The sequence below is a fragment of the Sceloporus occidentalis genome, unplaced genomic scaffold (genome assembly GCF_023333645.1).
Source record: "Sceloporus occidentalis isolate IW3139 unplaced genomic scaffold, rSceOcc1.0.p SCAF_67, whole genome shotgun sequence".
Taxonomy (NCBI): domain Eukaryota; kingdom Metazoa; phylum Chordata; class Lepidosauria; order Squamata; family Phrynosomatidae; genus Sceloporus; species Sceloporus occidentalis.
In genome coordinates, this window is record NW_028317047.1 from 5,241,044 (window position 1) to 5,262,229 (window position 21,186).

Consider the following 21,186-nt stretch of genomic DNA (forward strand, 5'->3'; position numbering starts at 1 on the left):
CGACCACGAAGGGACTCGAACCCTCAATCTTCTGATCCGAAGTCAGACGCCTTATCCATTAGGCCACGCGGTCTGCATGTAAAGTTTGCGAAAAAATGTGTGGATACGTTTCTCATAGAGAAACATAACTATATTTCCTTTACTTCACATGCCACAATATGCTTTTTATGACCACTGTCCTTCCTCTGACTGATGTTAGACAAAACATTAAAATACATATGGTACATAACAACATAGAAACATATACATAGACATTCATATATGAATATTTGTTGTATTCCCTTAAAGCTCATAGCATTAAAAAATAATAATTTTAAGTATTCAAACGCTCAGTGTTTCTTTGGGAGGAGAGGGAGATTATAAATTATCAAGGCCAAAATCGATCTAAAACAAAGGCCGTTGGAGCAGTGCTGTGGTTGTATTACTGCACAGGGAATTTTTAATCTATTATTTGAAACCTTTTCTGCCAAATGCACTCATACCTCTCTCTTGAGTTAGCTTCTTTCAGAAAAAAATATTTTTCTACATTACTTTGTAAATTTATTTGCAATTTAATCTCTTGCCAATGTGGCAAATCCTGTTTTCTCCAATATCTAGCAATACAGATTTTAAACGCCAAAAGTATATTAACCCATAAGGTCTGCTCATTACTATTAATATCTATAAACTCTAAATGAAACAAAAATCTTTGAGGGGAGAGTTCCAAATATGACCCAAACAATTCCAAATAAAGCTCAGATATTTTTATCTTAAGGTGAGTTACTTTTTGACAATCCCACCAAATATGTTTATGCGATCCTAATTCGAGATGGCATCGCCAGCACCTGTCTCCATTCTTTGGTTGAAATTTAACTATACGTGTAGGGACCATATACCATCTATATATAATCTTAAAAAAGAGTTCTTGAAGATTTATACAGTGAGTTGCTTTTTTAGTAAATTGCCATGTTTTATACCAAGAATCTAAGGGAATAGAAATTTCCAATTCTTTCTCCCATTGTTTGTGTGCCTTAGACTTATCAAGAGTCTTATTATCTTTAAAAAATTTCAAAATCTTAGACAGTGTTCCCTTAGAAATACACGAAGTAATACATTTCAACCAAGGGTTATATTCAGGTGGTGGGTTTGATATTAAGAAATGTTTTAATCTGATATATTTAAAGATTTCTCTTGACGGTAATATATATCTATCAGTCATAAGAGAGAAAGAGGCCAGATTTCCCTCTAAATAAAGGTCCCCTATCTGCTCTATTCCTGAGATTTTCCAATTGTCCAGTACAAGATCAGGTATGTAAAATGATAGAACATCCAGGGGACAATTTTTTGTAAATGGAATCCCTTTTGCAAACCTTTTTTTGATTCTATAGAAAGAGGATAATATGTCTGCAATTATTAAGCTCGGAAATTTTTTCTTCTGAAATTGGGATTGAGGTAGCCAGAACAACAAGAAAGGGTCGAGATTTTTAAGATTATATTTCTCTATATTATACCAACCCAAAGAGCTTTTCTCTTTTATAGAGCCCCAGGCCATCATAAAAGCTACTTGAGAGGCTTCATATAGTTCCTTTATATCAGGATAACCTAAACCCCCAGATTCAATAGGTCTTTTAAGAAGCTCCGAGGGTAATCTTATTATTTTAGCTGCCCAAACAAATTGAGATAGTAAGTTTTCCCATTTTAAGATAACATCTTTCGAAACATAAAAAGGTATTAATCGAAAAAGATATAAAATTTTGGGAATTATGTAAGCTTTAAGAATATTAATACGACCCATCCAAGAGAATTCAAGTTTCATCCAATTTGCTAGAGAAGATTTTATTTCTAGAAAAAGTTTCTTATGATTTATATTGGCGATATCTTCTAGTATAGGTCCGATTATAATCCCCAAATAATCAATTTGATGTGTCTGATCATTATTTTGAATATGCCCATGAGCTATAGATATCTGAGACTCAGAGAGATAAAATGGAATCATCTGAGTCTTTGATAAATTAAGTTTGTAATTAGAATAGTATCCAAATTTTTCTATTCCTTTTAAAAAAGCAGGGATAGATAATAAGGGTGCAGATAATGTTAATAAAACATTGTCTGCATATAAGGTAATACTATATTCATGTTTATCAATATTTATACCATGAATATTAGAAGAGTTTCTAATATAGGCAGCTAAAGGCTCAATTGTTAGAGCATATAACAGGGGAGCTAACGGGCAGCCCTGCCTTGTACCATTATAAATGTGAAACATATCTGAGTCTAAAAAAGGGCCTCTAATCTTTGCGACCGGAGATGTATATAAGGCCATAGTTAGGTCATGAAAAAGACCTGTTAAACCAAATGCTTGAAGTGTTTCAGCTAAGAACTTCCAATTGACCCTATCAAATGCCTTTTGGGCATCTAAAGCTACTATAACTGAAGAGATTTTATATCTATGTATATATTCAATGATATTGAAGATTTTGCGCGTATTTTCTTCTCCCGCCCTACCAGGAATGAATCCTGCCTGATCTGGATGTATCAAATCTCGTATTATTCGAGCCAATCTAGAGGCCAGGATCTTAGAATATATCTTCACATCTAAATTGATGAGAGATATTGGCCTGTAGTTAGCAACCAGTGAAGGATCCTTCCCTGGTTTCGGAATTGGCAATATACTCGCCTCCAACATCTCTTTTGGAAAACTTCTTCCAGTAGAAATAGAATTAAAAGATTTTGTTAGGATGGGAGAAATTACTGAGTTCAAGATTGGAAAAAATATAGCTGAAAAGCCATCAGGGCCTGGAGCTTTCCCTTTTTTCAAATTAAGAATTGCAATAGTAGTCTCTTGAGTTGTTAGTGGTTGATTTAATTGTATTAATTTTTCTGCAGAAAGTTTTGGAAGATGCAAGGTCTCTAAAAATTGAGCTATATCAGTAGTAGCAATCTTAGGTTCGGGTAAATTATATAAGGTTTCATAATATTGTTTAAAGGCATTGCCTATCTGTGTTGGTGATATACAAGTTGTTCCATTGTGTATAATTTTTTTTATTCTAGATGATTCAATTTGTGCCTTCAATCTTTTAGTAAGATTTTTCCCTACTCTATTATTTCCATAATGCCAACTAGATTTCAATCTTTGCATTATTGTTTCAGTTTTAATTTTAAGTTTAATGATTATCGATTCTTTAATAGTCTCTAACTGCTTCGAGAAATCTCTGGATGGATATTGTTTATTTAGTCTCTCAAGTTTTGCCAACTCAATATACAGATCGGCAAGTTCTTTACCTCTCTGTTTTTTAATCCAAGCACCCTTTTTTATTAAGTGTCCCCTAAGAACACATTTTAGGGTGCACCACAAATTTAGATCTGAGGTCTCATTATTATCATTATGCTCCAAAAAAGATGTTGTTTGTTTTATCAGATCTATCTTATCGGATTCTGTTTTTAAAAGAGATTCGTTGAGTCTCCAACGAGTTCTTGTTCTATATTGAGGGTTATCCTTGATAGAAATAAATACTGGGGCATGGTCAGACCATGAGATATTTCCAATTAGAGAGGTAGTAGAGATTTCCAAAGAGTGACCAGGCATTAAGAAATAATCAATGCGTGAATATGATTGGTGTACATTCGAGAAGAAAGAGTAGTCTCTTTCCTCAGGATGTTGCACCCTCCACACATCATAAAGGCCATGTTTAAATAGAGAATCGGAAAATGCTTTGGCCCTAGTTTTTAAACACGCATCTGATTTACGGTTCTTCAAAGTCTTAGTATCTTTTTCAATATCGATTATGCAATTCAGGTCGCCTGCTATAATCAATGAGCCTTTAGAGATTTTTTCTATTGTTTCCATAGCTGAATTGAGAAATCTTGTCGATCCTTCTGATGGGGCATATAGGCTAACCATGGTATAGGTAACATCATTTATATTACAGACAAGTATAATCCTTCTTCCTTCCTTATCAGCTTCATGATGTATATACTCAAATTTATTTTTAATTGATATCAATATGGCTACTCCCCGCTTCAGAAGATACATAAATATGTCGGTATCTATGATATTTCCAAGCAGATTTTTCTATTATTTGATTCCAGTGTGTCTCTTGAATAAATGCAATATCTATCCCCTCTTTGATTAATGTGTCATACAAATAAGATCTCTTATATGGAGAATTTAAACCCTGTGCATTAATTGTCATCAATTTAAGGGACATGGAATATTTGTTTTCCCCTCCTCCACCAGCACTGCTCCCTATCCCTCAATCTCCAGCTAGAAAACACCTGACAACAACATTCATAAACAAAAAAAACAATCAAACCCAACACACTATGCAGGAAAAACATTATTTCCGCCATTAGTGTGAAGAAATTCCTTGAACCAGCAAGGAATGAGGACGTGTTTTAAGGCCAACGAAGGTAAGGAGCACAATCATCTCTTATGTCCATAAAAATAGTATAAACTATATCTATCTATCCAAATATCATATTTAATGAAATTACGCAAAGCAAAAAAAATAAAATAATTTATAATAATGTGATAATCTACATCTTTTATATTGTTATTAACCATTCATATTATTTCAAGTCAATACATTGCCATCTCAGTAATATATCATTTCCAACCAGTACATACCAACTCAATAACCAGACCAAGATTATAACACAAAATATATCATTTCCAACCAGTACCATGATAGTATAGCCAATCATGATATTTCCCATTTGAGATGGTATTTTAGGTGATAGCTTGTGATAATATCTTATATCTTATATCATTAATCCTGAAAAAAAAAAAAAAAAAAAAGGAGGGGAAATAATATACATATATATATATAAATATACCCATATTAGTATATGATCATAGGTTTTTGTCAATATATGTATCAGAAAGGAAATTTATATTAATAGCTATAATAGAAGTCTCCTTCTTCTCAAGTGATTTATTCTAATAAATCTATTACTATTCACCCATATATCTAATGTGTCGTGAGTATATATTAGTGTCTTTTAAATTTTCTTATCCTAATATCTCAATTCTAGTTTGGGAAAGTATCTTATCCAAAGACTAACAATACTCATATATCTCTGTGAATCTCTGTGAGTTCCATGATTTTATCTAATATTGTAATTAAAAAAATAAATAAATAAAAAAAAAAAAGGAAAAAAAAAATATATACATATATATATATATATATATAAATATACCTATATTAGTATATGATCATAGGTTTTTGTCAATATATATATCAGAAAGGAAATTTATGTTAATAGCTATAATAGAAGTCTCCTTCTTCTCAAGTGATTTATTCTAATAAATCTATTACTATTCACCCATATATATAATGTGTCATGAGTATATATTAGTGTCTTTTAAATTTTCCTATCCTAATATCTCAATTCTAACTTTGTGAAGATATCTTATCTAAAGATTAACAATACTTATATATCTCTGTGAGTCTCTGTGAGTCCCATAATTTTATCTAATATTTTTAAGAGAAAAACAAAAAACAAAAAAAGAATTTGTGATAATCTATATTCTAAGTAATCTATTATATCTTTTATATTGTTATCAACCATTTATATCATTTATATCGTATCCAACCAATACGTTGCCAGCTTAGTGACTGGACTAAAATTATAACACATAACACATCATTTCCAACCAGTACATTGCCAACTCAATGAATAAACCAATCATAATATTTCCCAATTAGAATAGTATTTTAGGTAATAATATGGTAATATCGTATACTTTATATCATAAAAAAAAACCAACAAAAAAACAAAAACAAATGTAAAATAAAAAAAATAAATAAAAAACAACATAAATTTTCTTCTATAGATTAGAGAGTCTTATATGGTAAGATTCCATTTCAGTAAATTGTCCTTTGCTTGTGTAGGATCATTGCAAATATAGATTTTCCCTTGATAATTAATTCGCAATTTTGTGGGGAAACCCCAGGAATAAATAATATTATTTTGCCGTAAACAGGTAGTTGTCACAGTCACGTCCTCGGGTCCTGTTAGCCGCGGGCGGGGGTCTGCTCGCAGATCACGGGGACCCGATACTTCTCCCTCCGGACCCGTGGTCGGCGAGCGGACTACCGCTCGCGGCGCACGGGCACCCGAGGGACGTACACGTTCTCTCCGTGCCGGCGGCGAACAGACCGACCACCGACATGGGAGAAGGAGGGTCGGATCCGGGAACTCCTCGACGAGCAGATCTAAGGCTGCCCGTCTATGCAGGAGTTCCCAGAGGGGTTCCCTTACCTGCTGCCCGGCCGCCGGTCCGTCCACTAGGGGCGCAGCTACTCCTTCTGGCTGGTGCCGTGGACGTGATGGACGTCTGGAGGCGTGGCCTTGACTCTGCTCAGGGCGGGATCTTCTGTTTGGCGCCAGATTTAAAAACCTTGCTGTCCTTTCTCAGGCACCCTGTTGTGGTCTTTGCCTGTGACTCTGAGTTTGCTGCTGATCTTTGTTTTTGGACCCTTGCCTGCTTGACCACCCTTTTGCCTTTGTGATTTTGTACCTCTGCTTACCTGCTCCTGTGTACCGACCCGGCTTGTCTGCTAACCTGCTCCTGTGTACCGACCCGGCTTGTCTGCTAACCTGCTCCCGTGTACTGACCCGGCTTGTCTGCTAACCTGCTCCTGTGTACCGACCCGGCTTGTCTGCTAACCTGCTCCTGTGTACCGACCCGGCTTGTCTGCTAACCTGCTCCTGTGTACCGACCCGGCTTGTCTGACACCCTCACCTGTACCTGTTTGCCATACTCAGTACTTACCTGCTACCTGTGTTCACGGAGAGTGTCTCACTGTTGGGATCATCTAAGTCCTGGATTACCACTGTTGGGGCTTCTCCCTATTCAGCAGTTTTCTGGGCAGAATAACTCCTGCGGTGAGTTCCTCTAGTGATACACGAGCGACAGTAGTAATATCAAAATATTTTTTTCTGTGTATTCTGGTTGCACGTGAAAGATCGAGATATGTAGTTAGGGATGCAAATTTTGCAATTTTAGTAGGGTTCCTTCTCATTTCTTTAACTAGATCTTCTTTGATTCTGGAGTTGGCAAAACAGATAATAACATCTCTAGGTGTATTTGTTTGTGTCCAATTAGGAGGCAGCGGAAGTCTATGGGCTCTTTCAATTAATATCGGACCGTATTTTGGACAGTCTATATATGTTGAAAGTAGTTCCATCAAGTACGGTTCCAGTTCGATCACATCTTCAGATATCCCACGAATTTTAAGATTTTGTCTGCGTGACCTGTCTTCTAGGTCTGCAAGTTTAAGATCTTGTCTTGTTAAATCTGCTTTTAATACTTCATTTTGAGATTGAAGCTGTTTGATTTTCAAATGTAGCATAGTAATTTCTTTTGATTGAGCAGCTAAAGTGACCTTCATATGGGTCATTTCTTCCTTATATTCTTTAAGATTATGGTCCAAATCAGCTTTAATTTTAATATATAAAGAATCTAGTGCCATCATCAAATTGGTCTTTGTAATATAATCTGGCGGGTTGGTTATACTAATCTCACTTAGTCGATCTGGAGACGATTTAGATGATAAGACAGAAGTATCCGTTTGACTTTTAGGAGAGTAGTAGGCACTAATTGGAGGAGGTTTCTTTGTTTTCACAGACATTTTAGATTTTTCCTCTTTATCACCCTTGCCAGTTTTGTCACCTTTTGGAGGCATTATCGTTGCCCGCTTTTATCTATAGAGAAGAGACCTTTAAAAATCTTTACGCCTTTAAACCAGAATCTATTTAAGGCGAATTAGTGCAAATTATATGCAAATCCATACACATCAGATTTCAAAAAATGAAAGGTATAATCTTCAATAGCAATATAGGATGTTATTTCCAAAAAAAAAAAAAAAAAAAGGGAGCATTTATATATATATATATTTATACATATATACACAGTTCGTATGTTTCATGTATTTCTTGTTGGTTTAATTCAAGTTTTAGTAATTTCATTTAGAGATATCAAGAGTGTAATAGCCAGTAGCCAGGAAACTCACGGTTACCGCTTCCGACTTTATTGGAGCTTTATTGGCACTCTGCCACGCTTAGTATCCGCATCCAGCTAATTCAGGTTTTAGTAATTTCATTTAGAGATATCAAGAGTGTAATAGCCAGTAGCCAGGAAACTCACGGTTACCGCTTCCAACTTTATTGGAGCTTTATTGGCACTCTGCCACGCTTAGCATCCGCGTCCAGCTTCTAACACTCACGCCGCAATTGGTTGCCAAAACGTAGGAAACAAAAAAAAACCAAAAAAACAGATGAAGCACCGCCGTCAGGAAACCGTCAGGAACCCAAAAAGCAAAGGTTCGTCATCCGGAGTCCAGGCAATCCCCACCGCTCCACATCCAAAACTCAGCACTCTGTCTCCATTCCACCCCCCATCAAGGAGGAGAAGAAAAGGCACCGTCGTCTGAAGCCGTCCCGAGCTCAGGGCTCAGCACTGGTCACTGCGTGCGGTCGGTGCTTAATGCTCGATGCTCGGTGCTCGGTGCTCGGCGTTTAACATTCGGCGGTCGGCGGTCGGCGGTCAGCGGTCAGCGGTCGGCGTTTGGGATTACGGTACTTCCGCGCTAGCCATGCTGCCCCTTCACCATCCGCCGGCCCATCAGCCCGCCTCAAACGTACGTAGTTACGTGACTACGTCATCACTCAATCCTGACTGATGTTAAATAAGAACACGCAGACAAACATAGGACACAGAAACGACTAATGCATTTGAAACATCTATGTACGAAGGACTATGCGTGAGTCAGATAGGTGGTTTCTGCTTCCATATCCAGGCTCTGTGGCGCAATGGAGAGTGCATTAGACTTCTAGCACTTGACAAGGCATTCAAAGGTTGTGGGTTCGAGTCCCACCAGAGTTGTGGTTTTTCCAGTGGTTGACTGCATTTGATGTTCTTGTTTAGTTATAAGTTGCAATATCCACAAATTGCCTCTGAAAAATTTCTGTAATACTATTGACAGATCTTAAAATGACAGATTTTAATTGAAAGATTAAATTGTATTTCCAAATATCCACAATTTGTCTGTGAGAAATTATGGTAATCTGAAACAATAGAACGATCTAACACAAGTGTGGAAAGCAGTTTAGCGCTCCGTTTGTAAGATTAAAGTTTTGATGCGAAAATAATGCCAATATTCAAAGGTTGTGGGTTCGAGACCCACTAGAGTCGTGTTTTTTTTCCAGTGGTTGACTACATTTGATGTGCTTGTTTAGTTTTAGGTTGCAATATCCACAAATTGTCTCTGAAAAATGTCTGTAATACAATTGACAGATTTTACTCTAGTGTGAAATGTGTTTCAGTAGTGGGCCCTGTGGCACATTATACAAAGGATGATCACATAGATTTCTTTGGGCAAAAAGATTAGGAAATGTACAACAGAAAATCAAGGGTGCCCTGTGACTCTTATGGAGCCACTTGGAGCCAAAGTCTTCATAACAATAGTTGGAGAAAGAATTAAAGTTTGCCTTTTTTTTTTAGTGTTTGAAACAGTACATCGCAATCAACTTTGATTTCATTAAAGGTGTTGGCAACGCACAATACGTAGAAGAACCCTGCATGCCCAGAGGGCGATAAGTTTGGTGGTCATATGGCACATCAAAAAACACATGTGAAATCTTAGCCTTCACATGCAGGATCTCAAGTCTGCTTACCCTGTGACTCTAATGAAGCCACTTTAAACCAATGCAGTGGCAAAAGGTCCCCTAAGAGCTAGTCCCTTGCCTTGAAACCATGTAAAAAAAATATCTTCTTTCGTAGCAGCAGTAGCTTGTCAGGATGGCCGAGTGGTCTAAGGCGCCAAACTCAAGTAATGCTATCTTCTCTCTGTGAGGGTCTTCTGGTCTCCATGTGGAGGCGTGGGTTCAAATCCCACTTCTGACAGTCATCTCTTTTTGTGCTTTGAGCTTCGTTTAATTCAACAATTTTTTGAGAAAAAATCCAAGATTGAATTTAAGCGTTGAAAGAGTACATTGCAGAAGACATTGATTTCATAACATAAGACAGCAATGTACAACCTCTAGACTCAAAAGAACAGTAACCTGGGGATCTAAACCACCAGCAACCTCAAGACAACTCAACTCCGCAATCTTCCAATCCAAAGTCAGACACCTTACCCATTAAGCCACAAGGTCTGGACAGAATGGCGATAGTCTTATTCCGCACTTTGGAGACAAGACATACCGAAAGAGTTGAAAATAACGACCCAGGTGTAGATACTTTCCAATAGCTGTCACATAGATTTCTTGGGGGAAAGAGATTAGGAAGTGTACAACAGAAAATCAAGGGTGCCTGTGACTCTTATGGAGCCGCTTTGAGCCAAAGTCTTCATAACAATAGTTGGAAAAAGAATTAATGTTTGCTCAAAGTTTTTGAAAGAGTAAATTGCAGACAACTTTGATTGAATCAAATCTCGCAACAACGCACTATCCGTAGAGGTACCGTGTAGGCCAAGATGGGGTTACATTCGGTGATCATATGGCACATTGAAAAAAAACACTTGAAATCTTAGTTTTGACATGTCTGCCTTTCAAACCAAGATGGACTAAAGATCTTGGGTGACACGTAACATTGAAAGAAACTATTGAAATCTTAGTTTCCACTTGCCTGACATTCATTGATATGGAAAAACTTTAAAGAACAACAGAACCAAACCTCCATCAACTCCGACCACGAAGGGACTTGAACCCTCAATCTTCTGATCCGAAGTTGTAAAAGATTCTAATAAACCTCAATTAAGAAATGGACCATATATAATTATTGGTATAGGCAATAGTTCAATGATAGGCTTCAAGGTTTCCTTGACCTTAAAATATGGAATGAAGGATTTGCTGAACAGGCATTCTATAGATAGGATAGTAACTTGCTAATGCAGGGTATAGTTGTAACTCTAAAAGGGCATTACAGTATGCGTACAGCCACCACCTAAAATAGGGTCTCGACGTGTAAAGATCTTAGTGAGCATGTTTACCCAATTAGGTGAAGACCAATAGACTGACAAGACTGACATCATTATTCAAACTGTGTATATAAGTTAAGGCCTTGGAGAAGCATAGGAGGAGAGGTAGAGGGGAGATGTACTTGCCATCCATGTACTCTTCACGTCCCAACACTCCCTCCCTCCATCTTCAGGAAAGTATAGGACAGATGTCATGAACTAAAATTCCTCTCCAAGGTTTTGTAAGACTCGTTTTGTATTATTTTTATCTACTTTTAATATTCTTCTTCTATTTTTGTTCGTATTAAATGTTTTACCTTTGTTTGCATCTAAGTGACTCTGCCTATTTTTGACGCACATATTTATGTGTTGTTCCTGATACGAAGTTTGTGTTTGGCCCTATATATATATTTTATTACATATCTGGCGTGCCAGCCCTGCGTATTTTTTCCTGACCTTTGCCCTCCAGCTTGCTCAGGGGGAAGGGCAGATATATCTGTACACTTTTTGCAAACTGTCGGGAGATAATTAAGAAAAGAACCTTTGAGGATACAGACTTCCAGATTTTATTGGAAAAACAAGTGCTAAGAGACGCTATTGACGGCAGACGCAAGAAAGCCATACAGCGTGATACAACAGCCACTCAAGGAGAGTTCATTAAGAAGGGTAAGTCATGGATTTTATAAAAACATATGCTAACAAAAGTAAAATAACTTTTCAATTTGATAATTGTCCTACTAATGCACAGTTATGGGCTAGTATGTACAAACAATGTGAGCTAGAAAATATGAAGATAGATAAGAAATTGTTATGTATTGATAAACTTAAGAAGAAACTGCAAAATGTCCTAAGCATGTTTAAAACGTTTAATGACTTGATTGTGGAGGATTTACAACCTAGACAAAGTATTTGCATGATTAACAAAGTTGTAGCAGAATCTAACCCTGATGACAGTACTGACGACTTTAACAGCTGTCCCGACTGTTTTGTTTTAGCTCAGCAATTAGAGAACTTGGAGAGGGCTAGGGACAGACAAGCTCAGTTACTGTCTAAACTATGTTTAGAAAATAAGAAGGTGTCAGTTATCACAAGACAAGAAGGTAAGAAGGGCGTATCTTTTGTCCCTGAAATATCTGGTACCTCAACAATAGATTCTGATGAGGAACTTGACGTAGGAGGAGTTGAGAGACAAAAGCTCAGAGACAGTGCAACAAAATTGACTTTAAAAATTAATGATCAATTAATAAAAATTGCCAAAGATATTCCTAAATATGACGATAAAATGGATGCATTCCATAATATTGATGTATTTGAAACAAATACAGACAAATTCCAATTAAATAACAATCAAAGAAACACCATTTTTAGGCTATAGATACCTTCACATATGTCCAAAAGGTTACAGGACACACCTACAGAGGATGCATTAGGTCAATTAGTGCATGCAAATGATATGGATAGATTGAAGCAATTAATTCTGTTTACAACTGGTGACTCATCTCCATCTCTTGACTTAATTGAATCTCTAAAAGTAAATCTGCAAGATGATCCCTTTGCATTTTTGTTGAAATTTGAGAAAGCCTATAGAATGGTAATGGGAGTTGATGATGGAGATGAACCACAGGCAATGATTATAGCATTTGTAAGGAAATTTAAATATCTAGATCCTGTATCAGTTCAGCTTGCCTCTGAAAAACCTAGTTTGCAAGAAGCAGCCATATTCATTGATCGTATTAGAAGAGCAATGAAAATGTCAACTGTAAAGGTAAAAGTATCTACAGTACAGGAACTAATTGACAAACGGCGAGAATTAACTCAGAATGACTGTCACAAGCCACAAACTAATCCTACTAATTTTGAACGATTTGATAATACTAACCAAAAGATATTCAGACCAAATGTTAGTTGTTATCATTGTGGTCAAAGAGGACATTTGAAGTGGCAGTGTAAACAATTTCTTAAAAATAGAAAATTTGTCCCTAGAACACAAAATTTTGGGAAAGAGAATGGGCTGGTGCCAACAGCCCCACCTACTGGTGAACAATTTAAGTCAACGTCCCCATACACTCCACTAATAAGACAGGTGCAAGAGCTCACAACAAATAGTACTGCTACTAATGTAACAGGAAAGAATGTCAGGGGGGGTCTGACGCCCTCTCAGTGACTAGATAAGAATCAATCACTCTGTAAGTTGACCTATGTAGCTCCAGTGTCAGCTGACAACTGTGGCAGACCATATGTCAAGGGAAAATTACAGGGAAAAGAGATTACATTCCTAATTGATACAGGAGCTCAATTAAGTGTGACTAATCAAGCTTTACCTATAACATCTAACTCACCTGTTTGCACGATTGTAGGTTTTAGTGGTAAAGGTAATACTTCAGCAACTTTGGTTACTGGTGTTTTGTTTGAGATTCCTGGCTATTTGTGTACTGAAATTGATATCTGGCATTGTCCTAGCTCAGAAAATATCTTAGGGGCTGATGTAATGAGAGAACGAGGCTGGGTCATTGACTTAGGGAATCAAGTGATTTGGAGAAGTAATAACCTTAAAGGGCCTGTAGTAATTGATCCAAGTGACTACAGTGTAGTGGCCGTCATCAATTTAATTGAGGCGGTATCCCCAAATCATGTATGGCCACAAATGGATTGTAATGACTTGACTCTTGTAGAAATTGTACAGAAACATCCCTCGTTATGGGCTCAATCTAAGAATGAGGTAGGGACGATGAAAGATGTTGTTGTCAAAGTGGAAGGAACAGATCCCATAGCTCAGAAACAGTACCGATTGCCTCCAGATTCAATTGAGCCTTTGTCCAAAATTATTGAAGAACTACTTCAACAAGGCGTCATACGCAAATCGAATTCGGTGACAAACTATCCGTTATGGGCAGTTAAGAAACCAGATAATTCTTATAGAATGCTTCTAGATCTGCGTATGTTTAATAAATGTACCCCAAATGTGGCGCCAATTGTAGCAGATACCCCCGACATCATGTCTCGATTGAATGCTAAGGCAAAGTTTTTTTCGGTACTGGATATCAGTAATGGTTTTTTCAGTATTCAGATAGAGAGGAGTTGTCAATACAAATTTGCTTTTACTTTTCTGAATGAGCAATATGTATTTTGCAGATTACCACAAGGGGCGCACATGTCACCTAGTCTGTTTCATCAGGCATTGGCAAAAGTGTTATCAAAATTCTCAAGGCAAGATTGTATTCTACAGTATGTGGATGATATCTTGTTGGCAACAGAGAGTAGAGAGGAACACCTCACCTTGCTAGCAGAATTGTTTAATCTGTTGTACGAGTCAGGATTGAAATTAAATCCAAGGAAGGTCCAATTACTGAAACAAGAGGTTCAGTACTTGGGAGTTTTGATAAGTCCAGGCCAGAGACGTCCTTTGCAGGAAAGAGTAGCAACAGTAGCAGCTTTGCCTGTACCTACAACTTTCAAAGCTTTAAGACAATTCCTGGGACTTGTAAATTTTTCTAGAGACTTCATAGAGGGCTTTGCTGAAAAAGCTAAACCCTTATATGACTTACTAAAGAGTACTGATGATGACAATTTGTTTGGTCCATGGGGAGATGAGCAGCAGAAAGCGTTTGAACAACTAAAACTTGATTTACAGAGAGCACCAGCTTTGACAACTGTGTATCCATCTAAGCCTTTTGCTTTACAAGTTCATACCTCGGAGATGGCTGTCTCGGCAGTTTTACTGCAGCTACAGGGAAAGGAATGGAGAATAGTTGGCTATTTTTCCAAACTCCTTTCACCTGTGGAAAAAGGGTTTGAAACGTGTGCAAGACATCTGGTGGGTGTACACTTTGCAGTCAAGGCGACTGAACATATTGTTGGGTTTAACAAACTAATTCTGCAGACCCCTCACTCCACCTTGAAATTGCTTCTTGAAAAAAGTATCCCAGGAGTGTCACATCAAAGATTTGCACATTGGTTGTTGTCTTTATCTCCAAAACAGATTGAAGTGGATCATAAAGCTAAATATGTGCTCCCTCAACTAATGCAATATGAGGGTGAATCACATGAGTGTGTTGAGACATTTCAGGGGGATTTTCCATCTCTTTTTATAAAAGAAGTAGAGGAAACTGATGAACCAGTATTTGTAGATGGTTCTAGATTTTGTTTGAAAGGACAATATTATACCGGATATGCCATTTGGTTTCCAAAGAAAGGCCGAGCTATTCAGCACAGACTACCAGGACATTTTTCTGCACAGAGAGCAGAAATTGAAGCTGTTAAAACAGTATTGGAAATTAATGAGAAAGAAAATAATGATCCTTTGGTAATCTATAGTGATAGTTCATATGTTGTACGTTCACTAACAGACTACTTACCTGTGTGGAAAAAACGAGGTTTTGTGGATTCATCTAACAAAATCTTAAGTCATGTTGATACATTGCAGACTATCTTTGAGCTAGCTTCTAAAAATCCTAACCGATATGCTATTGTCAAAGTACCTGGCCATAGCAGAGGAACTAGTGATTTAGCTTTGGGAAATGAGAAAGCAGATTCTCTAGCCAAGGAAGCAGCTTTGATAGGAGAGATAGTGATGGAACTAGAACCGTTGGAAGTACTACCAGTAAAGAGTAAGGAAGCAAATTTACCTTCATTTAGTGATGAACAGATGAAAGATCCGTTCATTGTGGAATGTAAGAATAAAATAACACCTCCTTTTGTTTGTGAAAATGGAGTGATTTGTTATGAAATGCAAGGTAATTTACTTCCAGTTGTGCCTAAACACTTGCAGACGGAATTCACCCGCTATAATCATGAAAGTTTAGGTCATGTGGGTCAGCAAAAGTTGCTGGAAATTCTCAAAGAGAAGTTTTATTGGGACAAAATGGAGGACTCTGTACAAAATGTTGTTCAGTCATGTCTCATTTGTGCTCAAGTAAACCCCAGGCCTAAAGGACAAAAGCCTCCACTTCTAAGAATTGCACCTGCAGACGGTCCATGGTCTACATTGCAGATTGACTACGTAGGTCCCCTACCTTCAGGTAAACAAGGTCTCAGGTACGCATTGGTTGTGGTAGATGTATTTTCTAAGTGGGTAGAACTGTTACCTGTCAGGAAAGATGATGCTTTGTCTACGGCAAAAGCATTGGTGAATCATGTTTTTTGTACTTGGGGAATCCCAAGGATGATTTCATCTGACAGGGGGAGCCATTTTACTGGCAAAGTCATGCAGGCTGTTTGCGCAATCCTGGGGGTACGTCAACAATTCCATGTTCCATACCATCCTCAGTCCGCAGGTATTGTAGAAAGAATGAACAGAACGATTAAGTCTAGAATTGCAAAAATGTTACTCGATAAAGGAAATACTTGGGTTGATGCAGTACCTCTGGTATTGATGAGTATTAGGGGAACAAGTTCCTCAACTACCCAGTATACACCTTTTGAATTAATGACAGGGAGGAAAATGCCATTGATCTTTCCTCATGAACCGTTTTTGTCTACTCCACAGAAAGATGCCATTGCAAGAACTAAGTGGTTACAGGTACTTCAGGATAATTTAAAAGCAATCCTTCCACACGCAGCGTCTAGAATGCAGCGTATGGTACCGCCTCACTCTTCTAAATTTGTGAAAGGAGCATCAGTAATGATTAAGACTTTTAGGAAGGCGGGACCGTGGGAAAGTAATTGGGAAGGACCGTTTGAAATAATCGACACTATGGGTCAAGTTATGATCCTTGTTCAAAGGACAGAAAAGACTGTGAAAAATACCCGTAGGCAGCAGAAGCTGTGGGTACATGTTGACCAGTGTAAATTATATGTTTCTAACTAAATTCTGTTCTTGCAGGAACACAGTTCTGCAAGAAAATGGAGGAACAAAACTGTTTACTATTGGACAAAGAACCTCCAAAGAAACAGCAATACAAGAATCGTGACATCAAGATAGCATAGTTTTTTGATAGCTGTGTTGTTTGAACAGTACCAAAAGCCAATTGAAATTGATGATCAGACAAAGGATTTACCACAGAAGATATTGTTATTGCATAAGATAAGAGAAGTTCGGGTGGATCAACTCCTGATATTGGACATTGATACATCAAGAGACATTGTTGGACAAATTAGATTCGTTATAATTTAAGACATACAGATTTTGTATTTGATGGGAAAATCTGGAACAATTAGATGTTTCAGCTTGTCTTCATTTTGTTTCTAAAGTAATATGTCTTCCAGGGCAAGAAAAGGTTGTCTATCATTCTTGTTTTCACAATCATTCATCATGTGAAGCCAGGATTGAAAGTGTTACATCTATGCATGAATTAATGACTCAAGTAAAGATAGGGAAAGTTTGTTTTCAAGTAATGAAGGAGGAGTCATTGGTCAGAGCATTCTTTTCAAATTGTATGCATAATGATACTCTTCACAGAGGATTATATTGCATAGAAGGTGATTTGAAAAAGTTGGAGATAGATGGGAAAAAGTTTAATGTCTCCACTATAGGTACAGAGCGTTTAAGAACACTACCTCAGCAATTTAATCTGACACAGATAGACCATTTTCCTTGGAAAACATGGACAGAGGAAATAAAGAAAGATAAGGGATTATTGGCCATGTTAAAGCAACAATTGAAAGATGCAGAAATTGTTTTCCAACATAAACAAGGTGAATTAGAACAAATTCAACATCAATGGAATGATATGTCTGGAGTTAATTGGTGGTCAAATTTTAAAAAATCAGTAAATATGTGGTCACAATCTTCGGTAAAATCCGCAGCTGGGAATATATTGTTAAATCCAATTGTTATTATAGCTATACTTGTTTTATTATGTATTGTTTATCAAAGTTTTCTTATGTGTAGAATAAGTAAGATATATAAACATGTTAAGTATGAAGTAGATAAGGGAGATGGAGTATTAAGGGAAATGATAAAAAGAGCACAATCCTCTCATTCCATAACAAATGTAGAGAAAAGGGTGTCTCATGCTAATGATTATCATATGGTCCCAGGTAAAGTGTGATGTGATTGTAGTATAAATGTGATACGAATGTGATACGAATGGTGAGTAAATGTGTGTATTTGAAAATATATGATAAGGATATTATCCTATCATCAGGGGGAATTGTAAAAGATTCTAATAAACCTCAATTAAGAAATGGACCATATATAATTATTGGTATAGGCAATAGTTCAATGATAGGCTTCAAGGTTTCCTTGACCTTAAAATATGGAATGAAGGATTTGCTGAACAGGCATTCTATAGATAGGATAGTAACTTGCTAATGCAGGGTATAGTTGTAACTCTAAAAGGGCATTACAGTATGCGTACAGCCACCACCTAAAATAGGGTCTCGACGTGTAAAGATCTTAGTGAGCATGTTTACCCAATTAGGTGAAGACCAATAGACTGACAAGACTGACATCATTATTCAAACTGTGTATATAAGTTAAGGCCTTGGAGAAGCATAGGAGGAGAGGTAGAGGGGAGATGTACTTGCCATCCATGTACTCTTCACGTCCCAACACTCCCTCCCTCCATCCTCAGGAATGCATAGGACAGATGTCATGAACTAAAATTCCTCTCCAAGGTTTTGTAAGACTCGTTTTGTATTATTTTTGTTATCTACTTTTAATATTCTTCTTCTATTTTTGTTCGTATTAAATGTTTTACCTTTGTTTGCATCTAAGTGACTCTGCCTTTTTTTGACGCACATATTTATGTGTTGTTCCTGATACGAAGTTTGTGTTAGGCCCTATATATATATTTTATTACAGAAGTCAGACGCCTTATCCGTTAGGCCACGCGGTCTGCATGTAGAGTTTGAGAAAAAAATGTGTGGATACGTTTCTCATAGAGAAACATAACTATATTTCCTTTACTTCACATGGCACAATATGCTTTTTATGACCACTGTCCTTCCTCTGACTGATGTTAATTAAGAACACGCAGACAAACATAGGACACAGAAACGACTAATGCATTTGAAACATCTATGTACGAAGGATTATGCGTGAGTCAGATAGGTGGTTTCATGACGTTTTCTGTCTACATATCTAGGCTCTGTGGCGCAATGGATAGCGCATTGGACTTCTAGCGCTCCGTTTGTAAGGTTAAAGTTTTGATGCGAAAATAATGCCAATATTCAAAGGTTGTGGGTTCGAGTCCCACTAGAGTGGTGTTTTTTTTCCAGTGGTTGACCGCATTTGATGTGCTTGTTTAGTTTTAGGTTGCAATATCCACAAATTGTCTCTGAAAAATGTCTGTAATACAATTTACAGATTTTACTCTAGTGTGAAATGTGGTTCAGTAGTGGGCCCTGTGGCACATTATACAAAAGATGATCACATAGATTTCTTTGGGCAAAAAGATTAGGAAATGTACAACAGAAAATCAAGGGTGCCCTGTGACTCTTATGGAGCCACTTGGAGCCAAAGTCTTCATAACAATAGTTGGAGAAAGAATTAAAGTTTGCCTTTAAGTGTTTGAAACAGTACATCGCAATCAACTTTGATTTCATTAAAGGTGTTGGCAACGCACAATACGTAGAAGAACCCTGCATGCCCAGAGGGCGATAAGTTTGGTGGTCATATGGCACATCAAAAAACACATGTGAAATCTTAGCCTTCACATGCAGGATCTCAAGTCTGCTTACCCTGTGACTCTAATGAAGCCACTTTAAACCAATGCAGTGGCAAAAGGTCCCCTAAGAGCTAGTCCCTTGCCTTGAAACCATGTAAAAAAAATATCTTCTTCCGTAGCAGCAGTAGCTTGTCAGGATGGCCGAGTGGTCTAAGGTGCCAGACTCAAGTAATGCTATCTTCTCTCCATGAGGATCTTCTGGTCTCCATGTAGAGGCGTGGGTTCAAATCCCACTTCTGACAGTCATCTCTTTTTGTGCTTTGAGCTTCGTTTAATTCAACAATTTTTTGAGATCCAAGACTGAATTTAAGCGTTGAAAGAGTACATTGCAGAAGACATTGATTTCATAACATAAGACAGCAATGTACAATCTCTAGACTCAAAAGAACAGTAACCTGGGGATCTAAATCACCAGCAACCTCAAGACAACTCAAATCCGCAATCTTCCAATCCAAAGTCAGACACCTTACCAATTAAGCAACGAGGTCTGGACGGAACGCGAGAGTCTTATTCCGCACTTTGGAGACAAGACATACCGAAAGAGGTGAAAATAACGACCCAGGTGTAGATACTTTCCAATAGCTGTCACATAGATTTCTTGGGGGAAAGAGATTAGGAAGTGTACAACAGAAAATCAAGGGTGCCTGTGACTCTTATGGAGCCGCTTTGAGCCAAAGTCTTCATAACAATAGTTGGAAAAGAATTAATGTTTGCTCAAAGTTTTTGAAAGAGTAAATTGCAGACAACTTTGATTGAATCAAATCTCGCAACAACGCACTATCCGTAGAGGTACCGTGTAGGCCAAGATGGGGTTACATTCGGTGATCATATGGCACATTGGAAAAAAACACTTGAAATCTTAGTTTTGACATGTCTGCCTTTCATACCAAGAGGGACTAAAGATCTTGGGTGACACGTAACATGGAAATAAACTGTTGAAATCTTAGTTTCCACTTGCCTGACATTCATTGATATGGAAGAACTCTAAAGAACAACAGAGCCAAACCTCCATCAACTCCAACCACGAAGGGACTCAAACACTCAATCTTCCGATCCAAAGTCAGATGCCTTATCCGTTAGGCCACGCGGTCTGCATGTAGAGTTTGAGAAAAAAATGTGTGGATACGTTTCTCATAGAGAAACATAACTATATTTCCTTTACTTCACATGGCACAATATGCTTTTTATGACCACTGTCCTTCCTCTGACTGATGTTAATTAAGAACACGCAGACAAACATAGGACACAGAAACGACTAATGCATTTGAAACATCTATGTACGAAGGATTATGCGTGAGTCAGATAGGTGGTTTCATGACGTTTTCTGTCTACATATCGAGGCTCTGTGGCGCAATGGATAGCGCATTGGACTTCTAGCACTTGGCAAGGCATTCAAAGGTTGTGGGTTTGAGGCCCTCCAGAGTCCTTTAGTTATAAGTAAAAAAAAAAAATCTTCTTTCGCAGCAGCTGTAGCTTGTCAGGATGGCCAAGTGGTCTAAGGCGCTAGACTCAAGTATTGCTATCTTCTCTCTGTGAGGGTCTTCTGGTCTCCATGTGGAGGCGTGGGTTCAAATCCCACTTCTGACAGTCATCTCTTTTTGTGCTTTGAGCTTCGTTTAATTCAACAATTTTTT

The 21,186-nt window shown here is 37.6% G+C and overlaps 5 non-coding genes across 5 annotated transcripts; 4 read left to right on the top strand and 1 right to left on the bottom strand.

Annotated features, from left to right (window-relative positions):
- Positions 1-73, bottom strand: TRNAR-UCG (transfer RNA arginine (anticodon UCG)). Its single transcript has one exon. It is a non-coding gene; the product is annotated as a tRNA-Arg (tRNA).
- Positions 74-9,778: 9,705 nt separating this feature from the next.
- Positions 9,779-9,889, top strand: TRNAL-CAA (transfer RNA leucine (anticodon CAA)). Its single transcript has 2 exons — positions 9,779-9,816; positions 9,844-9,889. It is a non-coding gene; the product is annotated as a tRNA-Leu (tRNA).
- Positions 9,890-18,969: 9,080 nt separating this feature from the next.
- TRNAR-UCU (transfer RNA arginine (anticodon UCU)) lies at positions 18,970-19,089 on the top strand. The gene is made up of 2 exons: positions 18,970-19,006; positions 19,054-19,089. It is a non-coding gene; the product is annotated as a tRNA-Arg (tRNA).
- Positions 19,090-19,683: 594 nt separating this feature from the next.
- TRNAL-CAA (transfer RNA leucine (anticodon CAA)) lies at positions 19,684-19,794 on the top strand. Its single transcript has 2 exons — positions 19,684-19,721; positions 19,749-19,794. It is a non-coding gene; the product is annotated as a tRNA-Leu (tRNA).
- A 1,234-nt stretch (positions 19,795-21,028) lies between these two features.
- Positions 21,029-21,139, top strand: TRNAL-CAA (transfer RNA leucine (anticodon CAA)). Its single transcript has 2 exons — positions 21,029-21,066; positions 21,094-21,139. It is a non-coding gene; the product is annotated as a tRNA-Leu (tRNA).
- The last annotated feature ends 47 nt before the right edge of the window (positions 21,140-21,186 follow it).